Here is a 19506-nt window from a genome sequence, read left to right on the forward strand (position 1 = left end):
GTAAGAATCGATCCCACAGAGATGAGGCGTTTGGCGATTTGTTCGCATGACACGACTTGAGGATGGCTGCTGCCACGCTTCTAGGGGGTGGGTTAAGTTAAACTACTTGACTTTGGGAAAAGTAAACTATCTAAACTGATCAACTCATAAAAACATAACTAGTCTACTTGATCAACTTAACTGAACTTTCCATAAGTGGAAAACAGAATAAACAGGGACTTTCAGTCCCCTGCAAAAAGCACTGTAACGTAAAAAATTTCTAACAACTTCATCTTCATCACAAAATCAATATGGAAAGCAGAGTAAAGAATAGATCTGAAAAGCTAAGGAAGGCGAAACATGAGGACAACTCATAAAATTAAATCTACTCCTAAGATCTAAGCTACAACTACGTAAATAAGAAAACTAACCCATACTCATGCAGAAACAGAAACTACTAGATCAAAACATCCTAAACACTTTCAAACTTAAAACATCATATCTAACCAAATCAAAACAGAATTAGACATTTCTGAGCTAAGATATGCAAAATAAAAAGGAAACCTAAAGCAGATTACAAATATCATGCATGAAACAGAAAGCAAAAGCAGAAAGTGGAAACATAACTTCAGATTTACTAAATCAAAAGTATCAAAACATCAATAACATCAAAGGTAAACAGAAAACAAACAATGAAACAGGAAATTGTCTCATCGCCCCTTCTCGGAGAGGAATACAGAACCGAAAGCTAAATATGCAAGAAACAACACCAAACACCAACTAAACTAAACTAAGCTAGGACCAAGTGTGTGAGTTCAAAGGAATCAAGAAGATGAAGTGAAATGAGCTCTGATTGCAGCCCTAGAAGAGAGCTGAATTCCTAAAGATATTATAACTAAGAAAGCATGTGAGACCCCCCTTCTAACTACGGTTGGGACTCTCTTTTTCTTGTGTCAGGCTTTCTTTATATAGATAGGCGTAGGGCTCTGATCCCTGGGGTACCACCTCTCTGAAATGTCGTTCCTACCCTTCACAATTGGTGGTGGGGTCTTCAGCTCTATCTTCAATGCAGAACTCCTACTGGCTCCGCTTGATTTTTGACTTAATCAACTCAATATCGCAATTTTTTTCCTTTTTTCTTGACCCGTTCGTTCGCCCAACTGATTTGTTCTTTATTCTGAAAATGGCAGATTTCACAATCACCTGGAGCAAAAATAGACGTTAGTTCATGGATTTTAGTGCAGTTTTGCCACGGAACACATGCATGAAACAAGCCTCATCAGGAGCTTAGGGAGTTACGAATCTAAGATTGACGCTCCTAGTGGTGTAATCAACGCTTGTGCACATGGGAAAAATTTATGTGACTCGTCCTATCAAAGTATGAACTGTGCTAGGGTATCATAACTGTGTTTTGTGTAACAATAATTGTGAAACCACTATCCTTGGAATTCTACTCTTTCCCTAATTTACTTGCTTAATTTGTTTTTGCTTAGTTAAACCACAACTCTTGTTTCTCTAGATAGTATTTGACGCTTAGTATATAATAGTCAGTTGCAATTATATTTCATGTGTTCGATATCTCAGTATTGACCTTTAGCTATACTATTTATGTCTTGTATACTTGCAAGTAGTTGTAGTGCTAAAAAATAGTTCATCACTTACCGTTTATGGTAAAAATTAAGTGTGACTCTTATTATGGGATTAACCAAAAAGGAAAAGTGTGATTCTTATTGTAAGCGGGAGGGAGTATTAATTTTGGGGTATATTTGTCAATTTCTATCATTTGTTAAAGTTAAGGAATTTATATATTTTAATTTTACTTTAATTTTACACTATTACCCCTCATGTTAATTATGGAATTGATTATAATACGTTCAACTAAATATAAAAAATAAATGCTTAGATTTTCTAATTAAATATTTCGTTTTTAGAAATTAAAACAATTAGTTTATATTATGTTTTCTTATAGTTCTAACAAAAAAAATATAAAAACGATTTAAAAGAAAAAAAGAACAAAATAAAAAAAAGGACAACTTCCAACACATAAATCTGCAAGAAATATGAAGTCATCTACTTTTACCAATACACTCTCAATTACCCCACAACTTTTGTTGTAGTGTTGTCGGCCATCTTTAAGCAAACGTTTGTGGATTTGAGTGGCCCAAAGTTAGGCTTTTCGTACTACTCCATAGGCATAATGTTGAGGCTAGCTCCCGGTCACAGAGAGCTTTGTCTACTTTGCCTTCTTCAATGGAGCAAAGAATGATGAATTGGTCTGGATCAGTTTGCTTCATGGCCCTTTGCTTTTGGATCATCTCACTGCTGTGTACTGGCAACTTAAGGTCGGTTTACTTGAGTTTTTACTTCTTCATCACTACTTCCCTCAATAGCTTCGCATACCTAGGAATTTCCTGTAATGCACCAATAAGAGGAACGGTTAATATGAACCTTACAAAACATATTAAGAAATTGCTTAAACTACTTCTCAAGCTTGAACTTCATCTTAGGTTGGAAGGGCAAAAGTATCGCATTGTGTTGCACAGGCTAATTTGAAGGCATTGCTTCTGTCTTCTCAGCGGCCCGCTGTGTTGAGTCCAGCGGCCCGTTGGGATGCCCACAGTCCTCGATCTTCATGCCTTGGTGCTGGTTCATCCAGCGGCTTTTGGTAACCCATTTTTTTATTGATTTCGGCGATCCGTGCAACAATTTTAGCTTTCTTCTCCTCTGCCTTCTTTTGAACTTGATCCATTTGAGTTTTGATGATCAAGAAGGTGGAGGCAATGGTATTCAACCCAGCCTCGAGGTTGTTCAATCTTGCTTCAACGACACCGATTTTGATTTTGTTGACTTTTCTATCTTCTCCTAACACTTCCAAAATCTTTTTGATGGTTTGCTCTTACTTTTCTTCCTTTTTTAGTGGATCCACTACTCCCCATTTTCTCACATTAAATCATGCAGGCAGTTGGAGAAAGTTATTGTTAGAATATGAGAGATATTTGGATGTGGACGATTCCCATTATAATTATTTTAACCACCGCCCCCTAACTAGGGTGATAATTGTTAAGATAAGGCCTATTGGGACCACTCCCATTTTGGACATAGTTAACGTCCTCAAGAGGAGGGGTATCATTTTGATGAAGGGCGATAATTGATATAGGTTGAATGGTTTCTTCGTTCTTTGGTCCATCCCTTTTGTCGACCCTAACTCTCAAGGATGCTAATTCTTTGGCGAAGGACATGTTATCCTCTTCATCCACGGCTGCCACCCTCGTCAAGTTGTGTCTCTCTTTTGACCATCATCTGCTATTTGCGTCTATGACCTCCATGGCACCTACTCCACTCTTCCTTAGTCCTCTGTTCTCGTCTGAATCCAACATAGCAACAATTTTTTCAGTAAATCCATTATAGAGGATCCACACCTTATAGTCTAATTCGAAACCATGATTGGGACATTTTCGAAAGTAAGCTTTAAAGCGTGCGAGAACTTCACTAAGAGGCTCATCGTGTCCTTGCATGAATTGAAAAATCTCACTCTTTAGCTTTAAGATAGTGCTTAGCGGATAGTATTTGTCGAGGAAGAGCGCCATTATATCCTTCCAAGTGGAAGTTTTATCTGCTGGCAACATTCATACCTCTTTTGTCAAATCAATTAAGGAAAAGGAAAAAAAGTCTTACCTTTATTGCTTCCTCGTCGACGCCATTTAGCATAAGAGTGTTGGTTATTCCCATGAATATTGTGAGGTGGCGGTTTGCATCCTCTGTGGCTCTTCCGGCGAAAGGGTTTTGCTAAACTCAGCTGATCAGAGGTATTTTTAACTCTAAGTTGTTAGCATCAATACAAGCACCTGCAGGGACGGTAACCATATTACCATGATTAAACATTTCATATCTGGTACTAATTCTCTATTGCGTCTCTCTTGTTCCTCTCTAGTGCCTTTCTCTGCAACTCTTTCATCTAATAGTAGTTGCATTTGTCTGCACAGAACAGAAGTGCGAGCTCATCTCGGTCATTATCTCCCATCTTGCGTTTACCCCTATTTATTCTTCTACAGGTTTGCTCAACCTGTAGGAAACAAGAACAAATAAAACAAAAAATTATAGACAGAATGCAATTAAAATCCAAATTAGCAAAAGTTTCCATTTCAAGATATCAATCATAAAACATCAAAGTATTCCCTGACAAAGGCGCCAAAAACCTGATGCATTATTTTTTAGCACTACAACTACTTGTAAGAATATAAGATATGTGCAGTATAGTTAAGGGTAAGCACTTGGATATCGTACACAGGGAATGCTTTTACATATTGACTATCTAAGACTAGGTTTCTTTCACTATTTGGAGACACGATTTTGGTTCGTTTTGAAAAACAATAAGTAAACAGAAAGCAATGAACAATTGCAGCATAAAACACAGAGAAAAGGTAAAAGATACAAGGGAATTCCATGGATGTGATTTCATAGTTATAGTGTATTCAAGTTCCAAATACAAAACCCTAGCATAATTCATATATTTTGAAATCATAATTTGGTGCTATAAGTTTGGTTTAAATGTTATGTCATGTCTGTGATTGTTTTTATTGTGATGATGTTGTTGTGTGCCTAATGCCTAGTTTGTGAGTTCTCTCTATTAGGCTATAGAGCTATATTGTCTGATGCCTAGTTTGTGAGTTCGTTCCATCAGGCAATAGGACTATGTAAACGAATTCGGGTTTGAGTAGGGTCGCATACCCTAACAGACTAGTGTATACAGTTGGGATCGGGAGTCGTCCTTGCTAGTCGCCGGTCTCTTGGGCGAATAGTGTGGCCACACATTCGTCGCACTACGGAAAGGTTGTGATTGATGGATTGTTGAGGAAACAGAGAGATTATTTTGACTGGCCAGTCTATGAAATTATTTGTGATTGTCGATGATATTCTTTTCATAACACAAAAAAAATCAAGTTCACTATGGTATGGATGTCATAATAGTTAAAATATTTTCGGCATAAGTCCACTAAGTATTTATAGTACTCAGCATTGCATGTGTTTTCCTTATATGCAGGTTGAGCGGTGACGAACTTGGTTGTGTTGAGCTAAAATTGAAGTCATGTTGGTTTCTTTTTTAATTTCGAGTGTTGAATATGATGCCAGTTGTCTTTGGATTTAATGTCAAGATATTACTTTAATATTTCCTCTGTTTATTTGAATATTAAATCTGTCGGTCAAGCTCTTTATGAAAATCTTAGATAATTTTCCGTTCTTAATGTCTCATTAATCACGACCATCTACATTTATTAACCCTAAAAAGTTCGCTTGTGACATATATTGAGTAGCATCGTAAGTGCTCTTTACTTATTTCATGCAAAATGTTAGGTCTTTAAAAAGTTCGCTTGTGACATATATTGAGTAGCATCGTAAGTGCTCTTTACTTATTTCATGCAAAATGTTAGGTCTTGTTTACTTATTTTATTCACTTTTTATCTTTATCTCTCCTGCACATCTTTCCTCTTAATCAATAATAGTAGTACTATACATCTGCAATAATTTGAAGTAATATATATATCTGCAATAATTTGAATACAGTAGGAGAGGGAGGAAAATTGATTTTGCCCTGCAATGTATTGAGGCATTAAAAATGGTACTAGTGTTTTTCCAAAAACCATTTTAGGAAAAAGTTGATATGAACACGATACAAAGGAAAAAAATTTCGATTTAGTACTTTTAATGCACAATCTTTAACAAATGAAAATAATTTTTGAAAAATCTTAATATATAGGAGTATTAATTTTCCCACATCGAAGCACGTCGCGATACAAAAAAATATTTTAACATCCATATTTTACTGAAACTGTCTCTTAGCTCATACAATTGGTTTCTCCTGGTCATTTACCGGAGTAAAGGTGAGCTTTTTGTATAATGTCTTATCTTCAAGCCTTACTACCTCCGTATGTAAATTTTGTGTTCTTCATTTTGTAGGCATATTTTTTAAAGCTAGCAAGCTATCAAGTCCCTTACCCATCAACACCTTCATCCTTATTTTCGTTCAAGATAAATTCTCTTGAAACTAAATTTATTTATAGCGTTTTCATCTATTAGCCAAACATGTTGATGAACTTAGAACTTATTGGTAGGAAGGGCTACTTTTCATCTATTAGCCAAACTGTAAAAAATCATGGATTAAATATGCCCGGTCAATGGATTTTGACCAAATAATAAATGTGACGAGACATTTAATTTTGTGAAATTAAATGACATAGCGTCGATCTACATTTTACGTAGGTAAATGTAGTATATTCACTTTCTCAAATCCGATTTCCGGTGAGTGAGAAATAGTGGATTAAAGTTGGGCATAATTAGCTTTTAATTAAAGCTTGGAGATGGAGCTTAGGGAATAATTAACTAGTGTTAATTATCCCACATTGGAGGATTAACACATCTTTAATGTGTATAAATTAAGTGACTTTATGTTACTTAATAATTATAGTGGACCAAGATGGGTGAAAGAGCCCACACGCGCGCACACGCGCGCGCCGCCGCCGCCCGCCCGCCCGAGCCCGAGCCCGTGCCCGTGCCCGTGCCCGTGCACGTGCTCGTGCTCGTGCTCGTGCTCGTGGTCGCGGGCGCGGGCCGCGGGCCGCGGGCCTCGGGCCCGGGCCCGATCTCGATCTCGATCTTGATCTTGATCTTGGACTTGGACTTGGACTTGGACTTGGACTTGGACTTGGACTTGGATCTTGGCAATTGGTCTTTGGGCTTGGTGCTTGGCCCAAACTATTCTTTTTGGACCACCGCCGAGTCAGCAATCCAAGTGGCTTGACACGTCGTCAAGCGAGGCACAGTCACGGTTGCCACGTGAGAAATCCACACGCTCCACACACGGATGGCACACTCCTGCCACACGTCTGTAACCGACGTCGGTTACGAATTGCCATGATGACAGCCATCATGGCTGTTGACCCCCTGCAGTGGACTGAGCCTATAAATAGGCCAGCCATTCCATGCATCACTACACAATTCAAAAAGCATTCTGCATCATAAGCTCTCTCCCTCTCCCTGCATAGTTTTTTCTGTCGAAGCTCTGCCCTCTCCTCCATCCAGTTCGCCGGAGCTCTGTTGATTGCGGTGCTGCATCAATAGAGACGTAGCCGTTTTACCTTTGGGGACGACACGCCAAACCGAGGAGCACTACCCGGGGCGTATCTCGTCTTGCGGGAAGAGGCCTCCTCGACTCGGCTAATCACACTGGTTTAGTAGTTTCGATTATACGTTGTATTTTTAAGTTCAGTTCTTCCTTTCCTTTCTTTTGGGTTGTATTACGCCCGGTAGTTATCTTTGTAATCCCAGAAACCAACAATCGCAAGACGAGATAACTTGCCTTTGAAGGAATTTGGACTTCTAAACTGAACTAAAACTTTCGAAATATTAAACACCTTTGCTGGAGATGTCTACCGACTCCAACACCGCCGCTGCCACCACCGCCGCCGCCATTCCCTCCACCATGGCGACCACTGGACCGGTCAACACTTCATCGATTCCCTCGATGATGCCAACTCCTGGCTTCCCAGCCGCTTCATCCACCGTCCCTTGGGTTTGGGACAACCCCTTCGGGGCGTCCACTGGTTCCACCTTTGGTGGTTCGGTTGGTTCCACTTTTAGTGGTTCCTTCGGATCCTTTAATGGATCGAGTGTTGGTGCCTTCGGGCTCAATACTAGTGTTGGATCTTTCGGGATCAACACGAATGCTGGGGCCTTCGGGTCTCATGCGGGTGCTAGTCCCTTCGGGGCTGGTACGACCATGGCGGGCTCTATGCCCAACATGAATGGTGGGGGCTCTATGCCCAACCAAGTTGTTGGCTCCTTCGGGGGCAACGGAATTGGTTCCTTCCAAGGACCAACTGCGGCACCTTTGGCACCAAGAATGATGCCACCTGCCGAGAAGCCACCAAAGTTTGGAGGATCTGACTTCAAGCGGTGGTACCAGAAGATGTTGTTCTACTTGACAACATTGGGCGTCGCCAACTTCCTCACGGAGAACGAGCCGCCCGCGCCAAGCGACCAAGAGACTAGGCTCGAAGTCATGGCGGACTATGAAGCTTGGAGAAAAGGGGATTATCTATGTAAAAACTTTATTTTAAGTGCATTAGATGATAGCCTCTATAATGTATACTCCAATGTAACCACATCTAAACAAATGTGGGAAAGCCTAGAGAAGAAATATAGCATAGACAATGCTGCAGGGACTGAACAGGTTGTAGCATCCAAGTTTATGGACTACAAGATGGTCGACTCTCGACCCATCATGGAGCAAGTCCAAGAGCTCCAAATGATCATCCACTCCTTAGTGGCTGAAGGGATGACCTTGCCCGATAAGTTCCTAAGGTGCACGATCATTGACAAGCTCCCTCCAAGTTGGAAGGACTTCAAGAGTTATCTCAAGCACAAGCGAAAGCAGATGACCCTTGAAGACTTGATCGTGAAGTTGCGCATTGAGGCCGACGTGCGCAAAAGTGATCAGAAGGCTAAAGGCTTCACCCCAAATGAAGCCAAAGCCAACCTGTTGGAGCGGGGCGGTCCCTCCAACAAACGCCCTCGCCCAAACCGTCCAAACGACAAAGGGAAGGGAAAGCAGCCTTCAAAGAAGTTTGAAGGCGACTGCTACAAATGTGGCAAACCGGGCCACTTTGCCAAAGACTTGCCGCAGCAAGAAGAAGAAGCCGGCAGCCCACGTCGTTGAGAAGGAGTTCAAGGACTGGGATGAGAACGACCTCATTGCAGTGGTCACTGAAGAGGTTAACCTTGTTGATAACAAGGGAGGCTGGTACATCGACACCGGCGCTACTGCTCATGTTTGCTCCGACAGGAGCAAGTTTGCCTCCTACACTGCTGTTGAAGGGAGGAAGATCAACATGGGGAATCAAGCTTCGTCAGAAGTCCTCGGCGTTGGCAACGTGATTCTCATGATGACGTCTGGCCTAACTATCACTTTGAAGGATGTGCTGCATGTCCCGGACATCCGCAAGAACCTAGTGTCAGGATCAATACTAGTTAATAAAGGGTTTAAACTTGTATTTGAGTCCGATAGGTTTGTCTTGTATAAGTTTGGAAAATCCATCGGAAAAGGTTATGTAACCGATGGGCTTTTCAAGCTTAGTGTAGCAACTCGAAGTGTTGCGAAGCCATTGGCCAATAAGAATAAAGCATCTACTTCCTCTTATTTGATTGAGTCTTCAAATTTGTGGCATTGTAGATTGGGACATGTAAATTCAAAAGCCATTAAAAGATTAGTAAATTTAGATTTACTAAAGGCTAATGAATTGGATATCCAAGATAAATGTGAAATTTGTCTTGAAGCAAAAATGACTAAGTTGCCGTTTCACTCGGTTGAACGAAGCACAAAACCCCTTGAATTAATTCACACGGATGTATGTGATTTAAAGATGTTGCAAACTAGAGGTGGTAAAAAGTACTTTATCACTTTCATAGATGATTGCACAAGATATTGCTACATTTATCTTTTAAGAAGCAAAGATGAAGCAATAGAGGCGTTCAAAAAATTATAAGAACGAAGTTGAGAATCAACTTGGTTGTAAAATCAAAATGATTCGAAGCGATAGAGGAGGCGAATATGTAGCCCCGTTTGAGGAGTTATGCAACGCAAGTGGTATAATTCATCAAACAACTGCTCCATATTCACCACAATCTAATGGTGTTGCAGAACGCAAGAATCGAACTCTAAAAGAGATGATGAATGCTCTGCTACTCAGTTCAGGATTACCACATAACATGTGGGGGGAAGCTGTTTTGACAGCAAACTATATCTTGAATAAAATCCCTCTCAAAGGAAAAGATGTTACTCCTTATGAGTTGTGGAAGGGAAGGAAGCCATCCTACAAATACCTCAAAGTGTGGGGGTGTTTGGCAAAGGTGATGGTTCCTCCGCCCAAAGAAGTTACAATCGGACCTAAGACGGTTGATTGCATCTTCATTGGATATGCACTTAACAGTAGTGCATATCGATTTGTTGTTCACAAGTCTGAAATATCGACTATCACAGTAGGAACAACAATTGAGTCGAGGAATGCTGTATTTCTCGAAAATACCTTTCCTTGCAAAGATAAGGAAAAAGTATCAACCAATTCTGAGACAAGAATTGAAGAAGCCACTAGTTCTAAACAAGTGGAAGAAGAAGCCACTAGTTCTAAATCAACAGATGCGGAACCTGAATCGCGCAAGCGTGCAAGGCCCGATCCAAAAGATACAGTACTAAGACGTGGTAATAGAGTCAGAACACCAAAAACTTTTGGTCCTGACTACATTGCTTTCATGTTGGATGAAGAACCAACATCGATAAAAGTAGCCTTTGCTGGCCCAGACGGGCTGCATTGGAGAGAAGCTGTTCAAAGCGAAATTGATTCAATTTTGCTAAACCACACATGGGTGTTGGTTGATTTGCCCGAAGGTGCTAAACCTTTAGGATGCAAATGGGTTCTTAAAAGAAAGTTTAAGGCCGATGGAACAGTTGATAAGTATAAAGCCCGATTAGTAGTAAAGGGTTTTAAACAAAAAGAAGGACATGACTTCTTCGATACCTATTCACCTGTAACAAGGATTACATCTATCCGGGTGCTTCTCGCTATTGCTGCATTGCACAATCTCGAGATTCATCAAATGGATGTAAAGACCCGCGTTTCTGAATGGTGAACTAGAAGACGAAATCTACATGGAACAACCCGAAGGGTTTGTAGTACCTGGACAAGAGAAAAAGGTATGCAAGCTCGTGAAATCCCTATATGGATTGAAACAAGCGCCATTGCAATGGCACTTGAAGTTTGATAATGTGATGTTATCAAATGGGTTTAAAATCAACGAGTGCGACAAATGTGTCTACATCAAGAGCACTAATAACGGTCATGTTATAGTGTGTCTCTACGTTGATGATATGTTAATCTTGGGTAGCAACACTCAAGTAATTAACGATACAAAGGCCATGTTAAAGAGAAACTTTGACATGAAAGACATGGGTCTAGCCGATGTAATTCTTGGAATGAAGATTTTAAGAACGAATGATGGAATCATCTTAACACAATCACATTATGTTGAGAAGATATTGAATAAATTCAAAGCCTATGATGGCGCGCCGGTTAAGACTCCAATTGAACTCGACGTTCACTTGAGCAAAAACAAAGGCGAGCCCGTTGCACAAGAAGAGTATGCACGGGTCATCGGGTGCATTATGTACTTGACTAATTGCACTCGACCTGACATTGCTTGTGCCGTGAACAAGTTAAGTCGTTACACGAGCAATCCAAGCAAAGAGCATTGGAGAGCTCTTGTGAGGGTTTTGAGATATTTAAAACACACTCAAAATCTTGGGCTACACTTCTCGAGATACCCCCCGGTGCTTGAAGGGTACTGTGATGCCAATTGGATATCCGATAATAGAGACTCACTTTCAACAAGTGGATATGTCTTTACTATTGGGGGTGGTGCTGTATCGTGGAAATCCACAAAACAGACCTGTATAGCCCGATCAACAATGGAATCGGAGTTCATTGCCTTGGATAAGGCTGGTGAGGAAGCCGAGTGGCTTAAGAACTTCCTTGAAGACATTCCATGTTGGTCTAAGCCAGTGCCACCAGTGCTGATTCACTGCGATAGCCAAGCGGCTATTGGAAGGGCAAACAATGGTTTCTATAACGGTAAGTCTCGACATATACGTCGACGACATAACACCGTGAGACATTTGATCACAACAGGGGTGATTACAATTGACTATGTGAAGTCAATAGATAATCTAGCGGATCCGCTAACCAAAGGGTTAAACCGTGATCAAATGAATAAGTTGCTAGAGGGAATGGGTTTGAAATCCACAAACTAAAGAATTGTCATAGTGGTAACCCAACCATGATGACTGGAGATCCCAAGAACTTGGTTCAAAGGGACAACTAAGCTATGAGAGTTCATGGAAAAACACTCAAACTATATCTATTCCCTAGAGAGCAATAGAGTGTTGGAGAACTTGCCTCGTGGTAAAGGCTAAGTCTATGACTTTTAATGGTTCTTAAGGATCTCAAAGAGATGGAATTCTCAAAGAGACCAAGTATGGCAAGGTACTTGACTAAGAATCACCTACGTAAGTGCGAAGTGTGGTCGCTTCATAAAAAAACGCACTTATGAATCCAAAGTGGTGTCCAAGACCGCAATGGACACAAAACGTGAGAACGGATGAGGTTGAGGTGTTTAAGTGTTAACACCATTGTCTCGGTGCACGCCGTGGGGGATTAGTTCAAAGCATCGCGCTACTAAGCCGCCTGTGTATCCGATGGTGTCGACTATGGAGGGTTCAAAGTCAACAACTACCTATCCTTATGCTTATATACCTCGCGAGGGTTGAGCTTGTGTCTGCATGCATATGCATTCGGCTATTTCCACTCATGTGGGGGATTGTAAAAAATCATGGATTAAATATGCCCGGTCAATGGATTTTGACCAAATAATAAATGTGACGAGACATTTAATTTTGTGAAATTAAATGACATAGCGTCGATCTACATTTTACGTAGGTAAATGTAGTATATTCACTTTCTCAAATCCGATTTCCGGTGAGTGAGAAATAGTGGATTAAAGTTGGGCATAATTAGCTTTTAATTAAAGCTTGGAGATGGAGCTTAGGGAATAATTAACTAGTGTTAATTATCCCACATTGGAGGATTAACACATCTTTAATGTGTATAAATTAAGTGACTTTATGTTACTTAATAATTATAGTGGACCAAGATGGGTGAAAGAGCCCACACGCGCGCACACGCGCGCGCCGCCGCCGCCCGCCCGCCCGAGCCCGAGCCCGTGCCCGTGCCCGTGCACGTGCTCGTGCTCGTGCTCGTGCTCGTGGTCGCGGGCGCGGGCCGCGGGCCTCGGGCCTCGGGCCTCGGGCCCGGGCCCGATCTCGATCTCGATCTTGATCTTGGACTTGGACTTGGACTTGGACTTGGACTTGGACTTGGACTTGGACTTGGATCTTGGCAATTGGTCTTTGGGTGGTCTTTGGGCTTGGTGCTTGGCCCAAACTATTCTTTTTGGACCACCGCCGAGTCAGCAATCCAAGTGGCTTGACACGTCGTCAAGCGAGGCACAGTCACGGTTGCCACGTGAGAAATCCACACGCTCCACACACGGATGGCACACTCCTGCCACACGTCTGTAACCGACGTCGGTTACGAATTGCCATGATGACAGCCATCATGGCTGTTGACCCCCTGCAGTGGACTGAGCCTATAAATAGGCCAGCCATTCCATGCATCACTACACAATTCAAAAAGCATTCTGCATCATAAGCTCTCTCCCTCTCCCTGCATAGTTTTTTCTGTCGAAGCTCTGCCCTCTCCTCCATCCAGTTCGCCGGAGCTCTGTTGATTGCGGTGCTGCATCAATAGAGACGTAGCCGTTTTACCTTTGGGGACGACACGCCAAACCGAGGAGCACTACCGGGGCGTATCTCGTCTTGCGGGAAGAGGCCTCCTCGACTCGGCTAATCACACTGGTTTAGTAGTTTCGATTATACGTTGTATTTTTAAGTTCAGTTCTTCCTTTCCTTTCTTTTGGGTTGTATTACGCCCGGTAGTTATCTTTGTAATCCCAGAAACCAACACAAACATGTTGATGAACTTAGAACTTATTGGTAGGAAGGGCTAAAGTAGATCTGGAAATTGAAAATTTACTAAAAAAATGAATAAACTAATGGTCGATCACTTGTGAAGGAAGAAGAATAGAAGGTAACTAAATATAAAAAACTTGTTCCTTTAAAAGTGAAGTGTAGTTACTTTTTATTTTGGAATATGTTGTGCCTAATTGGTTGTTGACATTTTCAAAATGATTTCGCTTTCACGACACATTTCTATTCTATAAGTAATTAATTAACTACAAAATTCATAATTTGAGCACATAATCCATAAATTAACACTATAAAATGATTATGCCCCGCCAATGATGAACAAGTCCACATTTATCTGTCATAGACATGGCAATGGGCATAGCAACTGTATACGAAATACCCTATGTTTGAAGAGCTGTCAAAATACTTCAATGTCTATATGAAAGTGGCCCAAAAATCTACATAATTAAGTATATAATTGTTACACACATAGCTCGTCAAAGTTGTCAGCATAAATAAATATTTAAGACGAATGTAGTGTTTTAAGGATCACCTTTCATGATTTTGTATTATGTCCAATGACATTGGGATATTATGGTGGTACGATTATGATCGTAAATATTTCATCTAGCTATAGTATCAGGTGGTATCAAATTTTGAACCTGGAACATATGAGACTGGAAGGTTTACAAATGTATTGTAATAAAAGAGTAATGATAGTCATGATGTCGTGTAAAACCAATTAAACTAATAAAATTAAAGAATCGTTCGTGAGATTTTATATAAAATGAACACATGTTTATAGTATATGTCAAACGTAAAGAAATACTTTTGGAATGGACCAAAATTTTACCTGCCACAAGTCAAAAGCTGATTCAACTAAAAATAGGGGCGTCTGGATATCATTGACTAAGTTTTCCAGGAATAGACAATGATTAATATGATTGTCGGCATATGCTATAAATAAAAACTTTTGGTGGATAAATTAGAAACCAACTTATATTCTTACATACCAATGCTGGATTCATTCTTGTTGTACATGATGTCGAAAGTGAATTAGTTGATCCTTATGTTCCAAAAATGGTTAAAATTTAACAAATTAAATTATATGATCGTTCTATCAACTTCAAATTTTGGTAATAAAATAGAACTATGTTTCGCATGGAGCGCAATGAATCGTACATGCTATAGAAACCACATTAAAGTATCATCCTTCTCTCCACTCCGCTCCAATCAAGCCCTCCCTATTAGTAAAAAGTATTAATGAAATTAAAACTTCAATATAGTTATGTATAATTTAATTTGATAAAATTTCACTTAGTATAAGACTTACCCACGTATAAAAAAACCAGAATCGGAAATACATTTAACTATTGTGTTTTGGGATAATTGGGCCATTAACTTTTCACAACGCAAGATTGTGGTTAGACCACTTGTCAAGCTACCTATTAATATAACCCTAAAAAAACATGAACGTCGAAAACTATTTATTTAATTACATGAACAACACTAAATATTCCAAATCCGGGAGATTTTTTATACGTGTTGAGCATTGGTCATTCCCTTATTTAGAAATAGTTCTTCCGCCATATCATCGTAAATCCAAGCACCCTTAAGATAAATCACCTTGTAATTGACATTTATTTCCTAAACCAAACATTTATCATCGTAATATTGATACGAAATCAAAACCTAAAAACTAAGTAATAGTTTAAAAGTAGATCTATTTAGAAGAATTTAAGGCTTACTTGATCAATTGACACGAAGGAAGATCCATCACAGTATAAAATGGTGAAATTAATCCAGTTATAGAATACTGATATTAATAATGAAACGAAGTTCTATTTTACATATGGTAAAGAAGATGGGCATATGAAGAGCAGAAAATACAAACATCGATTATATGTAGTATTATCGTCGAGCATCCCGTCAAATTGGATTGGAGAATAAGGATAATAGTCCATCCTCCTCCTCCTACTTCCATAGTGACTTATTATTCTTTTACGACAATCGTCCAGCAAGATGCTCCACCCACCTCCATATAACAAATCAATTCTTTTAGCTAAACAATTACTATTAATTTCTTTTTTTTTCAAGAATACAATTTACTTGGATAAAAACAATCCAGTTGTTAACACCTTATTCATATGCCTTAATATAAACATACGCAGGTGGAGATCCATTTAGACACACTATGTATATCAAAACAACACCAAATTATATAAATAAAAAATAAATATATTCTCATCTATTTATGAGTAAAAAACACTTACCAACACCCTTAGCAACAACACTCTTTAGAAGATTAATGTTTTTGAAATCGCAAGCACCATATATTTGAGTTGTTAGTGCAAGTGAGCACATAAAAAACAACATCAAATGACGAGCCACGATTTTCATTGAATAAATAATCTGGTTCTCGTCATTTGCTGTAGTTTCTTATGTTCTCACTTGCACTAACAACTCAAGTAAATGGTGCTCGCAAATTCAAAAACATTACTCTTCTAGAGAGTGTTGTTGTTAAGGACGCTGGTCAATTTTTTTATTCATAAACATATTAGAGAAACATATTTATTTTTTATTTATAATATTTGGTGTTGTTTTGAGACACACAATGTGTCTAAATGGATCTCCACCTGCATATGTTTATATTAAGAGATGTGAAGAAAGTGTTAATAACTGGATTGTTTTTATCCAAGTATATTGCATTCTTGAGGGAAAAAAATTAATAGTAATTGTTTAGCTAAAAGAATTGATTTGTTATATGGTGGTGGATGATGCATCTCGCTGGACTATTGTCGTAAAAGAACAATGAGTTATTATTGGAGTAGGAGGAAGAGGATTGTCTATTATCCTTATTTCCCAATCCAATTTGACGGGATGTTCGACGATAATGCTACATATAATCTACGTTCATATTTTTTACTCTTCATATATCCATCTTCTTTACCATTCATAAAATATAACTTGGCTTCATTATTAATTCCAGTCTTCTATAACCGGAACATTTTCACCATTTTACACTGTGATGGATCTTCCTTCATGTCAAATATAGATCAAGTAAGTCTTAAATTCTTCTACACAGATACTATTTTTATACTATAACTTAGTTATTAAGTTTTAATTTCGTATCAATATTATAATGATAAATGGTTGGTTTAGACAATAAATGTCAATGGCAAGGTGATTTATTTTAGGGGTGCTCGGATTTATGATGTTATGTTGGAAGAGCTATTTCTAAATAAGAGAATAGTCAATGCTCAACACATATAGAAAATCTCCTAGATTCATAATATTTAGTGTTGCTTATGTAGTTAAATAAATCAATTTTCACGTTCACGTTTTTTTACAGGTTATATTAATTGGTAGCTCGTTAGGCGGTTTAACCACAATCTTGCGTTGTGACAAGTTTAGGGCCCAATTCTCCCAAAACACAACAGTTAAATGTATTTCTGATTCTGGTTTTTTTATACGTGGTTAAGTTATACATTAAATGAAATTTTATCAAATTAAATTATACATAACCAAATTGAAGTTTTAATTTCATTTAAACATTTTACTAATATGAATGGTTTGATTGGAGCGGATTGGAGAGAAGAATGATATTTCAATGTGGTTATTGTATGATTCATTGCCCTCTCTACAAAACACAGTACTATTTTGTTACCAAAATTTGAAATTGATAGACCGAGCATTTACTTTAATTTGTTAAATTTTAACAATTTCTGCACATATGTATTAACTAATTCAGTGCCTACATCATGTACTACAAGGATGAATCTAGCATTGGTACGTAAGAATATAAGTTGGTTAATATTTTTTCCACCAAATGTTTTTTATAGCAATATGCTGACAATCAGATTAATCAATGTCTATTTCCAGAAAACTTAGTCAACGATATCCAGACGTCCCTATTTTTAATTGAATCTACTTTTGACTTGTGGCAGGTGAGATTTTTTTCCATTCCAAAGGTATTTGTTTACGTTTGACATATATTATAAAAGTGTTCATTTTAAATAAAATCTCGAGAACGATTATTTAAGTTTATTACTAGTTTAATTAGGTTTACACGACATCATGATTATCATACTCTTTTATTACAATACATTTCTTGTAAACATTCCAATCTCATATGTTACAAACTAAAAATTTGATACCACCTGATACTTTAGCTAGATGAGATATTTGCAACCATAACAGTACCATCATAATATCTCAATGTAATTGGACATAATACAAAATTATGAAAGATGATCATTAAAATACTACATTCGCATAAATATTTATTTATGTTGGCAACTTTAACAAACTATGTGTGTAACAATTATATTCTTAATTTTGTAGATTTTTGGACCACTTTAATGCAGACATTGAAGAGTCTAGACAATTCTTCAAGCTGAGGGTATTTTGTACACAGTTGTTATGTCCATTGTCATGTCTATGCCAGAGAAACGTGGACTTGTTCGTCATTGGCGGGGCATAATCATTTTACACTGTTAACTTATGGATTATGTGCTCATATTATGAATTTTGTGGTGGATCAATTACCTATATAATAGGATATATTTTGTAAAAAGAAAATCATTTTGGAAATGTCAACAACAAATTAGGCACATCATTCTCAAAAATAAAAGGTAACTATACTTCACTTTTAGAAAAATAATTTGTTATACAATATAACAATACCATATTTAGTCATTTTCTATTCTTCTTCCTACACAGGTCGTCGGTCATTTACTTTCTTCATTTTCTTAAGTAAATTTTCAATTTCAAGATTCACTTGGCCCTTCCTACCGTTAAGTTTTAAGTTCTTGAACATGTTTGTATAATAACATGAAAATGCTATGAATAAACATAGATTCAAGAGAATTTACCTTCAACAAAAATGAGGAGGAAGGTGCTGATGAGTAAGGAACTTGATAGCCTGCTAGCTTCAAAAAAATATACCTACAAAATGAAGAGCAAAAAATTTACACACTAAGGTATAAGATAGGGTATTATACAAAAATCTCACCATTACTCATGTAAATTTTCAGGAGAAACCGATCGGTCTGGGCAGGACCCGCTTGTTGTCAAGCTATTGAGCTGTTTTAGCCCGGATAAACCAGGCCCGGTCAAATCGGTGTTTCAAATCCTCATTTTTCTGCTATTTAGGAATCGTTGTATGAACACCTCCAGCTGAGCATCAGCCCCTGTTTCTTCATCCTTCTCTTCACCACAACCCCCTTCAACTCAGAATTAATTTACATGTGGAGTACAATGAGGTGGAGCAGGTTTAGAGAATGATAAACAAGAACGGAGAAATAGAATAGAGCTTGAAAAAGGGGATTGTGAAGTAGAACACAGATTGAGAAGAAAGAGAGGGAAAGATCAAAAATATTGAGGTGGGGAATTTTAAAACCGGATCGGCCACGAACTAGTTCTTTCCGTCTGATTCGTCACATAAAACCGCTGGAAGGTTAGACCGTCTTCAATCAGAGAAAACCGGCCGGTTGGACTGAAAATGGTCGAACCAGTTCAGAGAATTTTTTTTCTGATCTGAATAACTTTGCTTAGGTTTATTCACCTCCTCTCCTCTCCTCTCCTCTCCTCTCTGTTTTTGACATGAATTCCTCTTTTTTCACTCCCCTCTTCTCCAGCACCAGCCTGGTCAAGTCGCCAACGAGTGACAGTGGTCCTATTGATTAAATACGGAGATAGAGGTGAAATAGAAAATAAGAGAGAGAAAAAAAAGTTGCAAAAGATAAAAAATATGGCAGTTTCCAAAGCGAGAGAAAGAAGGTCGCAGGAATCCCAAAAACACATCCTGCCACGTCACTAGGACATCCCCTTCACAATCCGCCATTCTCATCGCCCTTCCCATTAGGACTTTCCGTAATAAAAAAAATCACAAATTC

At 38.6% G+C, this 19506-nt stretch overlaps 2 long non-coding RNA genes across 4 annotated transcripts; one reads left to right on the forward strand and one right to left on the reverse strand.

The window, feature by feature from the left end:
• Positions 1–1864: 1864 nt before the first annotated feature.
• Positions 1865–19317, reverse strand: LOC121778835. 3 transcript variants are annotated; one of them, XR_006045733.1, is made up of 4 exons: positions 18624–19317; positions 18484–18556; positions 3655–4042; positions 1865–3343 (listed from the first exon to the last, which is right to left on the reverse strand). It is a non-coding gene; the product is annotated as an uncharacterized LOC121778835 (long non-coding RNA). The 3 variants fall into 3 exon arrangements; XR_006045734.1 differs by having other exon boundaries at positions 1865–2390; positions 2462–4042; XR_006045732.1 differs by having other exon boundaries at positions 1865–4042.
• On the forward strand, positions 2186–5222 carry LOC121778836. Its single transcript, XR_006045735.1, has 2 exons — positions 2186–2321; positions 5021–5222. It is a non-coding gene; the product is annotated as an uncharacterized LOC121778836 (long non-coding RNA).
• Positions 19318–19506: the final 189 nt, after the last annotated feature.

This window comes from Salvia splendens, chromosome 19 (genome assembly GCF_004379255.2).
Source record: "Salvia splendens isolate huo1 chromosome 19, SspV2, whole genome shotgun sequence".
In the NCBI taxonomy this organism is placed as follows: Eukaryota; Viridiplantae; Streptophyta; class Magnoliopsida; order Lamiales; family Lamiaceae; genus Salvia; species Salvia splendens.